Source organism: Zalophus californianus, chromosome 2 (genome assembly GCF_009762305.2).
Source record: "Zalophus californianus isolate mZalCal1 chromosome 2, mZalCal1.pri.v2, whole genome shotgun sequence".
In the NCBI taxonomy this organism is placed as follows: domain Eukaryota; kingdom Metazoa; phylum Chordata; class Mammalia; order Carnivora; family Otariidae; genus Zalophus; species Zalophus californianus.
In genome coordinates, this window is record NC_045596.1 from 137,189,630 (window position 1) to 137,207,525 (window position 17,896).

The following is a 17,896-nucleotide window of genomic DNA, read 5'->3' on the forward strand; positions in this document are numbered from 1 at the left end:
ACCAATAAAGGCAACTGCAGGAGTAAGTATAAAAGACAGCATAAGTATATTTTCCATTTGCAGGTTTTTTCCTATCTAATATAAAAGAAAAGTGTATAAAGCAGTAATATAAATCTATGTTTACAGGGGAAAATGTATAGACATAATTTGTGATAATAACAGCATACAGGGAGTTAGAGGGGATGAAGCAGTTTTTGTACACTATTAAAATTAAGTTGGTATTAATCCAAAGATGTCATGGCTGCATAACATGAGAGGATAAGGCAAAGTTGATGGAGCAATACAAGAGAGCAACTGCATCAAAAACACAATATGTATCAATATATATATATGTATCAATATATATCAACCTCTATTTCATGCTTTGGATTTCTTGACATAAGAAACTTTTTAAAACCACTTTTATTTTCAGTTTTCTGTTTCTCATGGTGAAAGTTAACATTAAAGGTCTTCATCAATGTTCCCAAATAGAAGAAGTCAGTTATCTGGTAAGTACTCCAGGTATTAACTGTGTTGACAAAAGATGTCCAAAGCATATCATCAGAACCAACTTCTAAGCCAACTCACAATGCTCCCCAGAGTAGGCCCACCCTTTCTTCTTTTTCTTTCATTGAAGGCCAAACTTCTCCATTCTCCATATCCCTCAAGGTTGAATCAAAAGCAGAGATTTATTTTCCCTAATTTTATTCCATTTTGAAGCCCCTCATAAAAAGTACAAAAAAATTTGTACTTTCTTGCTTAGGAAAACAGTGTTTAGAAAAATGGACTTAAGAATGAAAACACATTTGTGCCCAGTTCAAACTGAGTGGTACAAAGTCACTGCTCTAGGTTTCCACTGCAGCACTTGGGAGGTTTATACACATGATGACATAATTTTTTTTTCTCATTTCCATGCATTTGAAGAGTAGAATCAGTCATCAAAGTTTAATAAATTCCTTTAAAAAGATAGAAATAGTACTGTCCTTAACATTACTAGTACTTCTTTCCTATATGGAAGGGAAAAGTACCATTATCTGCTTTTTTTCAAGATTGTTTCCTTTGTTGATACTTAATTGATCAGTGGTATTATTTCTGTCAAGATTGCCATGAAAAAAGAGGCACTTAAGTTGGAAGGGGAGAGGAATGTGCTAATGCTGCAAAAATGCATTTTCTTCTAGGAAGAAGAGTTTGTAGGACACCTTGAGATCATTTGGTAAAATAACCCTTCAACATTTCCAATTCATTTGGGTTAATTTCTTTTGGCATAGGTGGGCATTTACAATTCTTTAACTTAGGTTTCATTTATATTAAGAATTTTAGAATACTAAGGACAAAAAGTATGATCTTATGATGAAGTGATAGTTTCTCTTATCAAGAGACACTAACTAGGTTAAATATACTTCAACTTCTTTTGCATTCTTAGAAATGTATGATTCTTGGGTTTATGTTTCTTTACAGGCTTAATTCAAGAGCAGTTAAGGGTATTTTACCTAATTTAAACCAAATAAAATTCACATTATAAAATAATACATAATTTAGCAGGCAAAGATAAATCAACCTTTCTAAAAACCATGAAAAAGTTTGAAATTGTATAAAATCTTAATACACCCACACGGCATATCTGAAAACTCCTACACTTAATGAACTTTGCCAACTTGACTCTAGAAGAAAAAAGACTGAACAACTTACTTATTAGAATAACTAAGGATGAAAAAGAAACCTGCAATTTCCATCTGCAAAATATCAAATAATTTAAATATAAGAATTAGCAAGTGATTTATTTAAAACAATTAATTTGGACAATTGTGATGCTTTCCAATTTATTTATTTTTAAAATGGTGATCAAGCCTTTATGCCATTTACAGTACTTCTTGAGAGCTAAAAAGAAATTTGAGTCTATAAATACCATAGACTTCTTGCAAAAAGGTGCTTGGCATTTCACTAAAATCGTAACATAAGGAGACTGCAAAAAATGTATATATTTTAAAAAGAAAGTATAAATCTTTTTAAATCTGACACATCATTAATATGTCCTCTCAAGAAAAAAGATGAAAATAAACAAAAAACTATAATCAATTATTTAAAGACTAGCTTTAAAAAATGACTTTGCCTCTTGCATATAACATAAATTGTATATATTTTGTTCTTTTGCCACCTAATATAAAAATCATCAGGGACATTATCTGTAATCTATTTCAAGCCAATCACAGTAATGCAGATTACTGTGGAGAATAAAGATTATTTACTGGTTCCAAAATTTTCATTTCACAGCACAAACTTAGATCAGAACATTAATTTTACATACACACACACACACACACACACACACACACACAATGAATTATCCTACAGAGCTTTAAAATAATGCTAGTGACCATTTTTGAACCTAATACTACATATTTACAAACATTATTTAACATTCTTAAAATAAATTTGCAAATGAGGTATGACTGCCTCCTTTTTATAGATGACGATATTAACACTCAAGACAGAGTATACCAGTTCCATCATTCAGCTTTTAATTAATAGATCCCAGTTTCAAACTTAGGTTTGTGTGATTTCAAAGTCTGTATGCTAGACACACCACAATGCAGTCACCCATTACATGGTGCAATTCATTACAGACTGACAAATTTATATTTCACTGTGACCAATACAACTGCAAACTAGCTCAATGAAATTTATTATATACCTGGGATGGATAGGTAGATAAAAAAGATACACTATACACGTGTGTGTGTGTGTGTGTGTGTATACACATATATATATATGAAAGATGTTTATATATGTAAGCTTGTTTATATATGTGATCTTTATATACAGTCAATAATACATACATACACATGCCATGTATATATGTTTTATATGTGTTATTGATTGTATATATTGATGTATATAGTGTGTGTATACATACATATATGAAAGATGTTTATATACATGAGTTTGTTTATATAGGTGATCTTTACATACGCTCAATAACACACACCAGATGTGTAGGGATATTGCTAAATAAGCATGGCATTCTTTTCTGGAAAGTCATGAATCAGCTTCAAAATTCTCAACACAGTTCTTTGAGAGATATTATCAATCAGACAGTTCTTCCAGTGTTTATTGTCAAATCATTCATGATTTGTTTATATTATTTGCACATACCTACCTTTTCTGCCTGTCCCTTTACCCTCATCTCTAATCACTCTCTCCTCTTAACACTTATACACCCGCTAGGGTGGTCTTACTTCTAACCTCTGAACTCAAAAATACATCAACTTGGTTCCATCTCTGGGCTTTTCCAGTTGTTCTTCTCTTTACTTGGATATTCTTTCCTCAGATCTTGGCTATTTCCTTCAGTTACAGTTCAAATATAAACTCCTCAGAGAAGTCTTCTCTAAGAAAATTGGCTATAGGAGCTATTCCCTGTATCTTAGTAATGTTCTAGCATACTGACCTGTTGTTTTTGTAGGTCTTACTGCAATGTGAAACTATTTTCATAATTTATTACTTTTCTATCACATTTACCCCTAGAATATAAGCTTACTGAGGATAAGCCCTCAACTTCTCTTATTCATTTCCAAATTCTGAATGTCTGGAATAGTTCTTAGAACACTTGAAACAAATATTTGATTAATTAACAAATTAATAGAAAATATGTACTTATTATATAGGTTGAAAAATGAATTCTTGGCATTTCTAGATAGTATATATGTTAGTTTTGCTCTCCTATTATTTAATTTAATGAGCTAGTAAATAGATGACAATAAGCATAAGTTGCTTTCAGTTTAGTATCTTGGAAAACACACACAGTATGTTTTAATTTTTTGAAATTCCTTGAGATGAGGAACTTACAAAACTAATGCAGTTTCCTTCACTATAGTTAAATGAACAATTTGAGCAGTTTCTATGACTTAAGTAGATGGCCTCTATCTTCACTCTCACATAACTGCAAAATTAATTGATAAAGTTCTTCATCTTCTGAAAGCTATAAAAAATAAAACCCTCCCAAAACAGTTTTTCAACCTAACCATAGATATATACTTCAAATCCCCTCAGGTTTCAGAATAGTTCATTTCTGGAATACTTTCCATCACGACTATAATGTCCTTAATTCCTTCTACATACCTCACCTTTAAAATCCTTTTTTTTTTTTATGTTGAAATGTAACCCACTGGTATAAACCCTATTTAGAATCCCCATGTTCAAAGATTTTCTTTTTTTTTAAAGATTTTATTTATTTATTTGAGAGAGAGAGAATGAGAGATAGAAAGCACGTGAGGGAAGAGGGTCAGAGGGAGAAGCAGACTCCCTGCTGAGCAGGAAGCCCGATGTGGGACTCGATCCCAGGACTCCAGGATCATGACCTGAGCTGAAGGCAGTGGCTTAACCAACTGAGCCACCCAGGCACCCTCAAAGATTTTCTTATATAAACTTGGATTAATATATTTCTCTTTTGCCTTCTGAGTTCATACTGATTCATCCCTTTATCCTCAGTCTAGACATATTTCTTCCAACCAATAATTTTTAATATTATTGCTATTCATTGCTCTCCATATATGGTAATGAATCATTTATTTATTCCTAGAATAAATTATAGTTGATACAACACTGGCTTCTAGAGATGAAGAAGCAATTGTCACGATAAATAATTGGAAACAGGACAAAATATATGAAAAACCTGTTTTCTGATACTGGACAACATGAAGGGTAGTATCTTCAGGGAAGATAAACAAGTAAGATGAGCATTATAATTACTTTGGTTTTCTGCGTGGTGGCAGTCTGAACTATGAAGCACAGATGGGATTCCAAGTACAACATGGGGGTTCACATTAAGTTGAGGAGACAGAGATTAGAGTTTAGGAAGATTCAGGAGGGTGAAATTTTTATGGTGGATATCTGAAGAGAAAGGAACCTCAAGGAAATCTGAAGATAAGGCCCATGAATATTTTGCTGAATATTTAGCTGCATTATGCATACCATAAAAATCCATGAGGCTGAGAAAGAATATAAGGGAAGCTGTAAAATGCACAATTCTTAGAACCAAAACAGGCCTGAATCTTTCAAATTCTACAGAGCTGGATGAAGAGTCTTTGTTAAACAGCTGCAGCATCCACTGTAAGTCATAAAAAGGTCATCTCTTATTGGGACTAAATCATATTTAGAGTAAATATTAATCTAAACCAAACTTAAAACACTTCTTCTAAGAGAAGTATCTTAAAAATCATATTGATTGTAAGAAATAATGTAATTGCCTCTAAAACAACATCCAACATTATTTAAGGGAACACAACAAAATCCAACCCTCAATATCATGAGAATTACAATATCAACATCTAAACAGGAGTAGCTGCAAAGATGGTAACATAGGAGGCTCCCAAACTCCTCTTCTCCTACAGATGCACCAAATGTAAAGTTATATATGGAGTCATTCCTGCTGAAAGAAATCCAGCATATCCTGTATAATCTTCTGGGAGATCCTAAATGCAATCACAGGTATCCCTATAAAAGAAGAATTAACACCAATTATTCTCAATCACTCATAATAAATGGAAGAGGAAAAGAAATATTTCCTAACTATTCCTTAAGGTCAGTATTATCCTGGCACCAAAGATATCCCAGACAAAGATACCACAAAAAACTACAGACCAATATCTCTCATGAATATAGATGCACAAATCCTCAAAATTACTAGCAAATTGAACCCAGCAGCATATAAGGATTATATACCATTATCAAGTGGGATTTATGCTAGGAAAGCAACACTACTTCAACATATGGTAATCAATATAATATACCATTACTAATAGACTAAAGGAAAAAAGACACATGATCATCTCAATAGATGTAGAAAAAGCATTTGACAAAAACTTACTACCTTTCATGATAAAAATACATAACTACAAAGAAAAGAGAACTTCCTCAACCTGATAAAGGGCATGTCTAGAAAACCGCAGCTCACCTTACTTAATGATGAAAGAACGAATGATTGTCCCTTAAAACAATTCTAGATCTAGATTTCTAGATGGCAATTCTGTTTTTAGGTTGACAGGAATTATGAATACATTTGAGCAAAGAAATGAAAAATACAAATGGAACATTCTTCAGCAGAGACAATATGGCAGGTATAAATCTTCATATTGTCAAGTTAGGCAAAGCCTTCTTAGATATAACACAAAACCCACCAGTAACCAAAGGAAAAATAAACAAATTGGGCTTACCAAAGTTAAAAACTTTGTATGTCAAAGGACACTATAAAGAAACTGAAAATACAACCCACAGAATGGCAGAAAATACTCTCAAATCACATATCTGATAAAGGATTGTATCCTGATAACAAGAGCAAAAAAAGACAAAAACCCAATTAAAAATGGACATTTATCCAAAGAAGATATAAAAATCAGTAAGCACATGAAAAGAAGCCAGGCATCATTAATCAGGAGGGAAATACAACTCAAAAACCACAGTGAGATACCACTTCTCACTACCTACTAGGATACCTACTAGAATGGCTATAACAAAAATGACAGATAATATCAAGCCCTGGCAAGGATGTGGAGACCCCATACCCCTTATCCATCCATTGGAGGAATTTAACATGATGCAGTCACCCTGGAGAACAGTTTCGCAGTTCCCAAACATACAAGATCCATAAAACCAAGCACTTTCAGGGTGCCTGGGTGAGTTAGTCAGTTAAGTGTCTGACTCTTGATCTTAGCTCAGATCTTGATCTCAGGGTCCTGAGTTCAAGCCCCGGTAGGCACAGAGCCTACTTAAAAAAAAAAAAAAAAAAAAAAAAAAAAAACAATTCCTACATATATACCCAAAAGGAATGAAAATATAGTTTCACAAAGACTGTACACAAATATTCCTAACAGTATTTCATAATAGTCAAAAAGTGGACACACGGCAAATGCCCACCAGCTGCTGGATAAACAAAGTGATATATACACAGAATGGGGTATTATTTGGCATTAAAAATGAAGGGCTGATACATGCTACAACATGGATCAGCCTTAAAAAATGATGCTAAAAGAAAAAATCCAGTTACATACTATATGTGTATGATCCTATTTATATGAAAGCCCCAAAATAAGCATATCTGTAGAGACAAAATTATTTTAATGGTAGCATAGGCCTAGGGCATACAGGATTGCGTGGGGCAGGAGAATGAAGACTGACTGCTAATGCATACAGGGTTTCTTTTGGGGGTGATGGAAATGTTGTAAAATTGATTGTGGTAATAATTGCACAACTCTGGATATACTGAAGACCAATTAATTGTGCACTTGTATGTGAAATAAATCTTAGTAGAGCTGTTAAAAAATCAATCTAACTTAGCACATTAACAAAAATAAAAGAAGAAAAATAAAATGCTCACATCTAGGGATCCAGGAAAGATTAGATAAAATTCAATTAGCACTCATTAAAAAAAAAAAAAAACTTAGCAAACTAAAAATGGAAATGACTGCAAAAAGCCTACAGTAGGGGCACCTAGGTGGCTCAGTCGGTTAAGCGCCTGCATTCAGCTCAGGTCGTAATCCCAGCATCCTGGGATTGAGCCCAGCACTGGTATCCCTGCTCAGCAGGAAGCCTGCTTCTCCCTCTCCCTCTGCTGCTCCCCCTACTTGTATGCGCTCTCCCTCTCCCTCTGTGTCAAATAAATAAATAAAATCTTTAAAAAAAATAAAAGGCTACAGTAAACATCACACCTAATTGTAAAATAAAAAATTTCCTCTTGATTTTGAGAATAAGATAAGGATATTCTCTTAATCTTAGATAAAACATTGTACTGGAGTTTTTAATACATTCAATGAGGTGAGAAATGGAAATAGCCTAAGACTGGCAAAGAAATAATAAAACTGTCATTGTTTACATATAATATTGTATTGTTAGAAAATCCAAAGGAATCTTTGGGAAAACTAAGAATCACTAAGTAAAATTAAGCAAAATCTCTGGATTACAAAGTTAGCATACAAGGTAAATATGTAAAAAGAATTCTATGCTCCAGCAACAAATACAACATGAAACTCATAAAACTACCATTTCAGTAGTATCAAGAACATCAAATACAGAGGAATAAAACTAATAAAAACATACAAGTCTTCTACACTGAAAACTGCAAAGCATTGTTGAGAAAATTTAAATAATCTAAAAATATAAAGGGATTATACAATGTTCATGAAATAAAAGATATTCAATATTATAGATAACTCTTCCCAAATTTTGCTATGGGTTAAGTGCAAAATATATAAAGAACTTATATGAATCAATAGGAAAAAAGCAGAAAATCCATAGAAATATGAACAATAGATTTGCACAGGATCTTTATAATAATGTATATCTAAATGGACAATGAATAATGAAAAATTGCTCACCTTCATTAATTTTCAGAGAAAAAAGAACCATAAAACTAGAATGAAATGCCATACATAAGCCCCCCTCAAAAAAAAAATGCCTAAACTTTAAAAAAATAAATAAATAATGTAATATACCAAAGTGCTATAAAGGATTGGAGCTATTTAAACTCTCATATACCGCTAGTGAGAATACAACTACTTTGTGATTTGTTTGGCAATATCTAGTAGAGTGTAACACATATACTTTATTACCCAGTAATTCCATTTCTAGGTTTATAGCATATACAATTCAGCAGATACATAGTGATACATTAGAATTTTTATAGAACTACACATAATAGTGCCAAACTTTAAACTTCCAAAATGTCTAACAACTGAGAATGGATATAGAAATCGTGATATATTCACATATTGGAATGTGATACAGCAAGAAAAATTTAAAACTACAAATTTCTACATAAATATGGATGAACTTCATGACTGAAATGTTAAAATAATAAATGCCAGGCACCAAAGAGACCATAATGCATATATATAAAGTTCAAAAATACCTGAAAAACTACTCTTTGATTTTAGAAGTTGCCATAGTGGTGACTCTTCCGGGAGAAAAGAAACCGAAAAGAGGTACTTCTACAGAGATGAGAACTTTGTGTATTGTTCTAGTTGTGCTTACCATGACTAAGAGGAATTTTAAAAATTGATCATTATACAATTTATTTGTAACTTATATGCACGTTATTCCTTAATAAGTACCTTACAGGAGCGGCTGAGTGGTACAGTCGGTTATGCGTCTGCCTTTGCTTCAATTCATGATCCCAGGGTCCTGGGATCGGAACTCCGCTTCTGGCTCCCTGCTCAATGGGAAGCCTATGTCTCCCTCTCCCTCTGCCTGCCGTTCCCCTTGCTTGTGTTCTCTCTCCCTCTTCTCCCTCTCTCTCTCTCTGTCAAATAAATAAATAAAATCTTAAAAAAAAAAAAAAACTAAGTACCTTACAGAACAAGCATGACAATGTGAGTGGATGTATATTTCATTTTAAGAAACAAAAATATTGCGGTGTGCCTGGAATATAGGAAAAATATTCTGAAGATAATGCATAAACAGAATACACTGCATAATTTAAACTAGAAGAGTCTTATAATAAAAAAGGGAAGAGTTTACAGCAAGTTCACTTCCCTATAACTTTAGAAAATCCAATTCATAATGTTATTTAAAAAATTAAGATAATAGAATCTTCTATATTTTAGAATCTCTTTTCCTTTTCATGATTTCTCAAGGATGTTCAACAGTGAGCAATATCTGTAAATTATTCCAATACTGTGTAATATAAATTGAACAAGCCTCAAAAGTAAATTAATTTTTAAAAGCATCTGTGCTCTTCCCTAATGGCTCTTCACCTTTCAGAAAGCAGTTTGCTCTTTGAATTCTTTGTAATATATTTCCAGATTTGAAGATAAATTCTCATGTTTTTAGAAGATGAAAACAAAATAGAAGTGGATCTTTTTATCTTCAGCCTTATTTCAAATCAGTGGATCAACATGTTCCTAGTTGTCCATTTTAACATTAAATATAACATGAAAGACTTTTTTTTAATTGAGGAAAGTATTTTTTCCTTGAGCTTCAGTTCATTTCTTCATTTAAAGATATTATTGTGACAGGATCCTTAGGTTTATACTGCTCTTTCATTCTCCATTATTTACAATTCTTTTAATGCCTTTAATAGAGCATGATAGCTTCTTGAATGAAAAAATAATAAATTTTCATTTAAAAAAACAATACCAGGGGCGCCTGGGTGGCTCAATCGGTTAAGTGTCTGCCTTTGGCTCAGATCATGATCCCAGAGTGCTGGGATTGAGCCCCGCATTAGGCTCCCTGCTCGGTGGGAAGCCTGCTTCTCCCTCTCCCACTCCCCTGCTTGTGTTCCCTCTCTCGCTGTCTCTCTCTGTCAAATAAATAAATAATATCTTTAAAAAATTTTTTAAAAATTAATTAAAAAACAATAGCAGTTGATAATCTTAGTATAATGGTGGGAATATAATAAAAATGTTTCTGAATTTTAGGAATAAAGTGATTGCAAAGAGCACATCAATAAATGCTTCTGATAGAAAAAAAAAAAAGTGTTGGGAATAGAAGTAAAGCAACAGAATTTGGTGACTGAAATCAGATGATTTACCAAACAATAAAAAGTTCCTATGCACTAGCTCAGGCCATCCGTGAAATCCATTTTGCTGGATGTATACAAAGAAAACATTGTCTTTAAATTCCCATACCTAAGATTATTCCTGATATAAAGATTACAGAAACAAATGCTCTGAGGATCATTGGTTATATTGTAATATTAAGATACTCAGATGCTACCCTTCTTGTGCAAAGTACTTCAAGCTATTCTGTTGTTATATTGTCTCTTTCTTGAACTTTCTTGACCACTACATCAATAACATGATACCTAATCAGGAAAGCAGATGTATTCTTTTTTTTTTTTAATTTTTTTATTGTTATGTTAATCACCATATATTACATCATTAGTTTTTGGTGCAGTGTTCCATGATTCATTGTTTGTTCATAACAAGGAAAGCAGATGTATTCTGAAATGCAGTATTTGTCATCCAACTAAACTCATCAGCCCATAGTGTCAAAATTACTTTAGTAATACATATTGATCTCACTAAAATAGTTTCAAATGATATATCCAGAGAACCTTATATTCTGAATTTGTTCCTTTAAAGTCAGAGTAAGTACCTATTCCTTGAAATGAATACAATGTTGATTGTGCTTTATCTTCTTCTTTATTAAGTGAGTACATTTTATCCTAACTACTCTATTTTGCAACTGTTATCATATCAAGTATACTGTCATTACTTCTCATTTTTTTATATTTCTCCCTACATTTTTTCTACATTGGAACACAGTCCCCAACTGTTTACTCTGACACAGATGTCTGTCCTTTACACAATGGTATTCCTCATTTCTGTCGCATTCCCTATTAATTCACTTATTTTTTTAAGATTTTATTTATTTATTTGAAAGAGAGAGAGTGCGTGCATGAGTAGGGAAGAAGGCAGAGGGAGAGGGAAAAGCAGACTCCCCAGTAAGCAGGGAGCTGGACACAGGGCTCATCCCAGGGATCATGACCTTAGCTGAAGGCAGACATTAACCAACTGAGACACCCCTATCAATTCATCTCTTATTTCCAGGAACAAATGCAATATTTAGTCCATAAATGGTAACCCAGCTACCATTTTGTTCATTTTTTTTTCCTGTTTACTTGTAGCAAGAGGTTTGAATGGATCTAGCTGCAGTTTCACAGGATTCTTGTTTTGACAAACATATATGTGGAAACCAGAAGTTAGCTAAATCTGGTACTGTGAATAAAACCAATACAACTAGCCTTTATTGACTGCCTACTTTGTGTTTTGCCCACATTGTTATCTCATTCTCATGACAAACCAGTAATTATTACATGAAGCTTAATATTTTGCAGTCACTCTTTCCTCCTCCAGTCTCCATTTCCTAGGTACATAGGAGACAAATTAACATTGTCTCCTATGTATCTAAAATTGTAGGGTAAGATACAAATTGAAGCCAAAAGGGCATTACACACTCCTGTAGTACAAGAAATTATCTCCTCTTATTCTAAAAAGTCAATGTACCTTCAAACCACCTAATTTAAAGATACCGTTACTAATAAAAAGGTCTTTGAAACTTATTTGATTTTTCTAATGGTACTGCCATATATTTTCCCTAAAAGCAGCAATGACACATGTGCATTCCAAGAAATCAATATACATATATTTCTTTTAATTAGCACAGCAAGTCCATAATGTGAATGAATGGAATACTTTACATTAAATGAATCAATGTAAATTTAGGGGCAAATAGTCATTGAGAAGCTTCTTGCTCTCGATTTTCAAATTACATACATATTTTAAACTTCAGCTTCAGCCTTCTAACAACATATAGTTATGTATATCATAAAGTCATATGTATACACATACATTTATGCATACATACACACGAAAATTACAAATTTCACAGGAAAGATCACTGGAGAAATTTCCCAACTTATCAAGATATGCATATTTACATTTCATTTTACCCTGTAAAATCACTTAGTCAATTACACTAAGAAATAAAAAATCAGAAACTTAAAAGTACTGCCATCAAAGATAAAAATCCATAAGGTCCTCTATTTCTCTTGGCTTCATGTTTTTTGTTTGTTTGTTTCAGTGCACCAACTTCTTTTCCAATATTAAAAACTCTTATTTAGTAGGTTGGCAAAATATGCCTATGGCTCTGATCTAATTCATAGCTGTTTCTTTGAAGGAGCAGTTTCATTAACAGAGCTATGCAAACATTTCCAGTATCTTCACAATATATTTCACTTAGAGGAAAAAAACAAGTATTTTCACCTAAATTCCCTCTTGCCCAATGCATTTAATTCCTTCTAAAACCATTAAAGAGTTTCATGTATGGAAGAATTAGACGTATTTCAGATTGTAGCCTAAAGAACCATTTCATCAGAACGAATGGTTCTCACATTACCTAATAAAGAGATATTTAGCTCTGGAAAAGCAATATTAGTCTTCAACATCTTGGGTGATATTTTCACCCTATTCAAACCATCTTCTTTGTGATATAAAATTTATTTCAGAGACCAGGGATATTGTACTATTTAAGACCTATGTACACCCAAACTACTATAATTTCCTATAACTGACACATATTTTTAGCTCCAAGTATACCTGGTGCTTTAAAAATTGTCAAGTGTTGGGCGCCTGGGTGGCTCAGTTGGTTAAGCGACTGCCTTCGACTCAGGTCATGATCCTGGAGTCCCGGGATCGAGTCCCGCATCGGGCTCCCTGCTCAGCGAGGAGCCTACTTCTCCCTCTAACCCTCATGTACTCTCTCTCTCTCTCTCTCATTCTCACTCTCTCTAAGTAAATAAATAAATCTTAAAAAAATAAAAAAATAAAAATAAAAATTGTCAAGTGTTTTCACACAATATGAGATTTACATGTTAACTGAAACATTCATGTAGACATTTCTCTAGCATATAAAGTATCACAAAATCCAATTAAAATGAAGCATTCTCATTCAAATCCAATGCCTTTGAAATATGTACTTACATATATTTGCATATATATTAGTGAATTTCATAATGTTACTCTAATAACTCCCTATCAACTGTGCAGATTGGAAACAGTTTAATGTAACTGAAATCTCTATCAGGAATCAGAGTGAACACTTGCTCTAACAGCAATTAGCTGGTTTTCTTTTCTCCTGTAGTTAAAGCCAGCCAACTTTAGGCTTTCTTAAAATAGAATGTTTAAAGTAGGTCACCATTGTCTGAAAGTTCCTATTGCTAAGGTTATAATTCATACTGGAATATTGTTTACAGGCCATTTAAATAAACATTTTGGGCATTTTGTCTGAATATAATAATCTTTACAAAACTTATGATTTAAAGCCATTGTTTATCCAAAGCCATGATGGTGATGTCATGTCTTTCCTTGTCCTGGGGAAGCAAAATCTGTCATGAGTTCAAGACTGTTCTCTCTTTGGAGGACATCACACAGACTAGGATGCCTCTATGTCCTCATGTACCTTTTTTTTTTAAAGATTTTATTTATTCATGAGAGACAGAGGAGGAAAGAGAGAGAGGAGAGAGAAAGAGAGAGAGAAGCAGAGGGAGAAGCAGGCTCCCAAGGAGCAGGGAGCCCGATGCGGGACTCGATCCCAGGACCCCGGGATCATGACCTGAGCCAAAGGCAGACGCTTAACCATCTGAGCCACCCAGGGGCCCGTCCTCATGTACCTTTTGAAGTAAATAAAGGTAAGCATGTTTCCTCATAGAAAACAAACCTTTACTTGTTTTATCAATAAAATAGATAAATAAGATGGTAAAGTATAAACTAAAATTTAATAGTGTTAATGGCTTCATTTATGTGGCATTTTTCTTTAACTTACTTGATTATAAGAAGAATTTGGGGCTCTCATTTGAAATGCATCTTCCCAAACCCCCCCATCCTTCAGTCTGGAAAATGGTCTAGAAATATGTATCTTTAATAGATAACCCTAATCATCAGGGGTTTGGGGTAAACGCTGCACTAAGGAACAAATAAGCTTCAACACTTTAGTTCAGATGTGCCTCAAACTAAGCTGAAGTCCTAGTACAACTCAGATAAATTGAGCCATTGCACATGAAATCCTTGAGCACAATATGAAGATAAGCACTACAAGCCGAGCATCTTGGGCAGAAGTCCTGAGGTTAGAGGAGAGATACTGAAATTGTTTACTTCCAACTTTCTTCTCAAAGCAGATCTCAATTAAACTGCATGATAGAATCCGAGAGCTTTTAAAAACCTGATGCTCCGAGTATAACACAGACCAATGAAAGGGAGGTGAAACCTAGGCACCAGAAGTCTTGAGAGCTCCCAAGTGATTCTAACATGCAGTCAATGTTGACACCTCCTTTTTTAAAGATTAGATGGTGAGAGCTGCATTCAGTGTCAGTGAGGTTCAGCTTCAATGTCTGACCTCATACAGATTGAGAAAAGCTAGGAAACTTCACTCTGACCTCTGAATCACTACACAAACCTGTAAACCCCACAGTTAGAAGCAAATGAATTTCAGTAAGCACATTTCTTCCACATCTTTCTAAAATCTATTATTAATTCAAGTATTTCTTCTGTATGCAATTTTGGGTTTTCTTTGTAAATAAGCATATTATCTGTGAATAAGAAGAGTATAGTTTCTTCCTTTAAAATACTTATTCTTTTGATTTATTTTTCTATATTACTGACATAGCTATGAACTTCCAGATCAATATTGTCTGGAAACAGTGATATATGCTCACCTAGTTCCTGATTTTAAAGGGATCACTCATGATGTTTTCATATTACGATTAATATTTTGCTGTAGGTTTTTGGTAGACTGACTTTATCAAATTAAAGAAATGCCCTTTTATTCCTAATTTGGCAAGAAATTGTAATCATCTACTGAGAGCTTACATTTATATACTCGATATCCATTGCATCATTGTTTTCCATTTCCTTATTTTTTATATTTACTCTCACTATTTTCCATATCATTTGAGTTTATTCTTTTATTTTTTTTTCCAAAATTTATATCTTTATTTATTTTTTTTAATTTTTTTATTGTTATGTTAATCACCATATATTACATCATTAGTTTTTGGTGCAGTGTTCCATGATTCATTGTTTGTTCATAACACCCAGTGCTCCACGCACAACGTGCCCTCCTCAATACCCATCACCAGGCTAACCCATCCCCCCACCCCCCTCCCCTCCAGAACCCTCAGTTTGTTTTTCAGAGTCCATCGTCTCTCATGGTTCGTCTCCCCCTCTGACATACTCCCCTTTTCTTCCTCTCCTGTTATCTTCTTCTTTTTCTTTTTTCTTAAAATATGTTGCGTTATTTGTTTCAGAAGTACAGATCTGTGATTCAACAGTCTTGCACAATTCACAGCGCTCACCGTAGCACATACCCTCCCCAATGTCTATCACCCAGCCACCCCATCCCTCCCACCCCCAACCACTCCAGTAACACTCAGTTTCTTTCCTGAGATTAAGAATTCCTCATATCAGTGAGGTCATGTGATACATGTCTTTCTCTGATTGACTTATTTCACTCAGCATAATACCCTCAAGTTCCATCCACGTCGTTGCAAATGGCAAGATCTCATTCCTTTTGATGGCTGCATAATATTCCATTGTGTATATATACCACATCTTCTTTATCCATTCATCTGTCGATGGCGATTTTATTTTCTTAACTAATTCAACTGGAATTTTAGATCATTAAATTTTAGTCATTTATTTACTGTAAGCATACATGGCTATCACATTTCCTTAATATAATAACATCCCACATGTTTTTACATTAATATTTTCCTTTTCATTTAGATAAAACTATTTGAAAGTAGGATTGGGGAACCTGGGTGGCTCAATAGTTAAGCATCCAACTCTTGATTTCAGCTCAGGTCAAGATCTCAGGGTCCTGAGATCCAGCCCCGCTTGTCAGGCTCCTCGGTGAGCAGGAAGTCAGCTTGGGATTCTCTCTCCCCCTCTCCCTTTGCCCCTCCCCCCACTCATGTGGGTTCTCTCTCTCTCAAATAAATAAATAAATCTTTAAAAACAATAATAAAAAATAAAATAAAAGTGGGCTTAAAAATTTAAACAGATTTATTTTTAGGTTCCTTTTTTAGAGTTTTGATTTTCAATAAGGAAAATTTTAAGTGTATAATAAGGAAAGAAATAAATGGGTATGTATCCATTACCGAACTTAAACAATTAATAATTTATGGTCCAGCCTATTTTATTCTACATATACCCAACCAGTCACTCCCCAAATATAGATTTAAAACACAAGTATACATCATACTTTCTAATCTATAAATGATTCAGTACATATCTCTAAAAGATAAAATATTTTTCTTTAAACATAAACATAACACATTATCACAATAAAAAAACATTAGCAATAATCACTAACATTATCAAATATTCGGTCACTTTTCAAATTTCCCTGATTTTATATTTTTACAGTTGATTTGTTCAATTCATAATCAAAACAAGGCCCACATGTGATTAACATGCTTTTTAATTTTAATCTGTAGGTTCTACCTCTCTTAAAAAAAACTTCGGGGGAAAAAGCACTTTGTTAAAGAAACTGGGTAGGTTGTTTTGGAGAATTTCCCATATTTTAGATTTTGCAAAAGGCAAAACACCCGAGGTACCTGTTTCCTATGTTCCATTTTTTCTGTTCCCTTTTCATAGATAAAATTCAGGTTCAATTTTTGTAAAGAATTCAGGTGTTGTCAGCCTCTCTTTTCCAATATAAATTTTTCTGGCAGTCTTCAACATAAAGGTATTGGCAGGCATTGAAGATTATTGCCTAGGTTTACTATTTTGTCAGAGGTTACAAATTGCTGACATTGTAATTTTACTAGTCTTTCTGCATTTATTTCTAAACAGCTAAAAAACAGGATTTTATTTGTATGAAATAAAGAAGAAATGAATATTAAGAGTAGTCAGCTAACACTACAAAAAGTACCATGTTATGCACCTGTAAACCTTATACAAAATAACTTTATTTCATTTTAATTTTTTAAAATCTTTTAGGTAATGGTTACTTAATTCTTTTAATAATCCTATGGAGCAGAAAGACAATCCTTTTCCTCTATTTTTTGTTCGAGATACACATTACAAACCTCAGACTAAGAAATTCTATGAGATGCCTAAGATAATACTATTTTTAAAAGCTGAATTACATAATCTTTCTCTAGGGATAGATATAAAGAGCACTAAATTAGATTTCATAAAAGATGAGATTTTTCTGATTTCTCCTTGTAATAATTCTATGACCTTATGCCTCTCTGAGCCTCAATGCTTGCAGCTAAAAATAAGCACTATAATTCTTGAAGTTATGAATTGCAAATGAGAAAAATGCTGTGACAACTAGGGAATACTGAAAAACAATATGCGATAGGATGGTAGGATACATCCATTTGTTGTATGTTATTAAAATAATTAGTATATGTAAAATATTG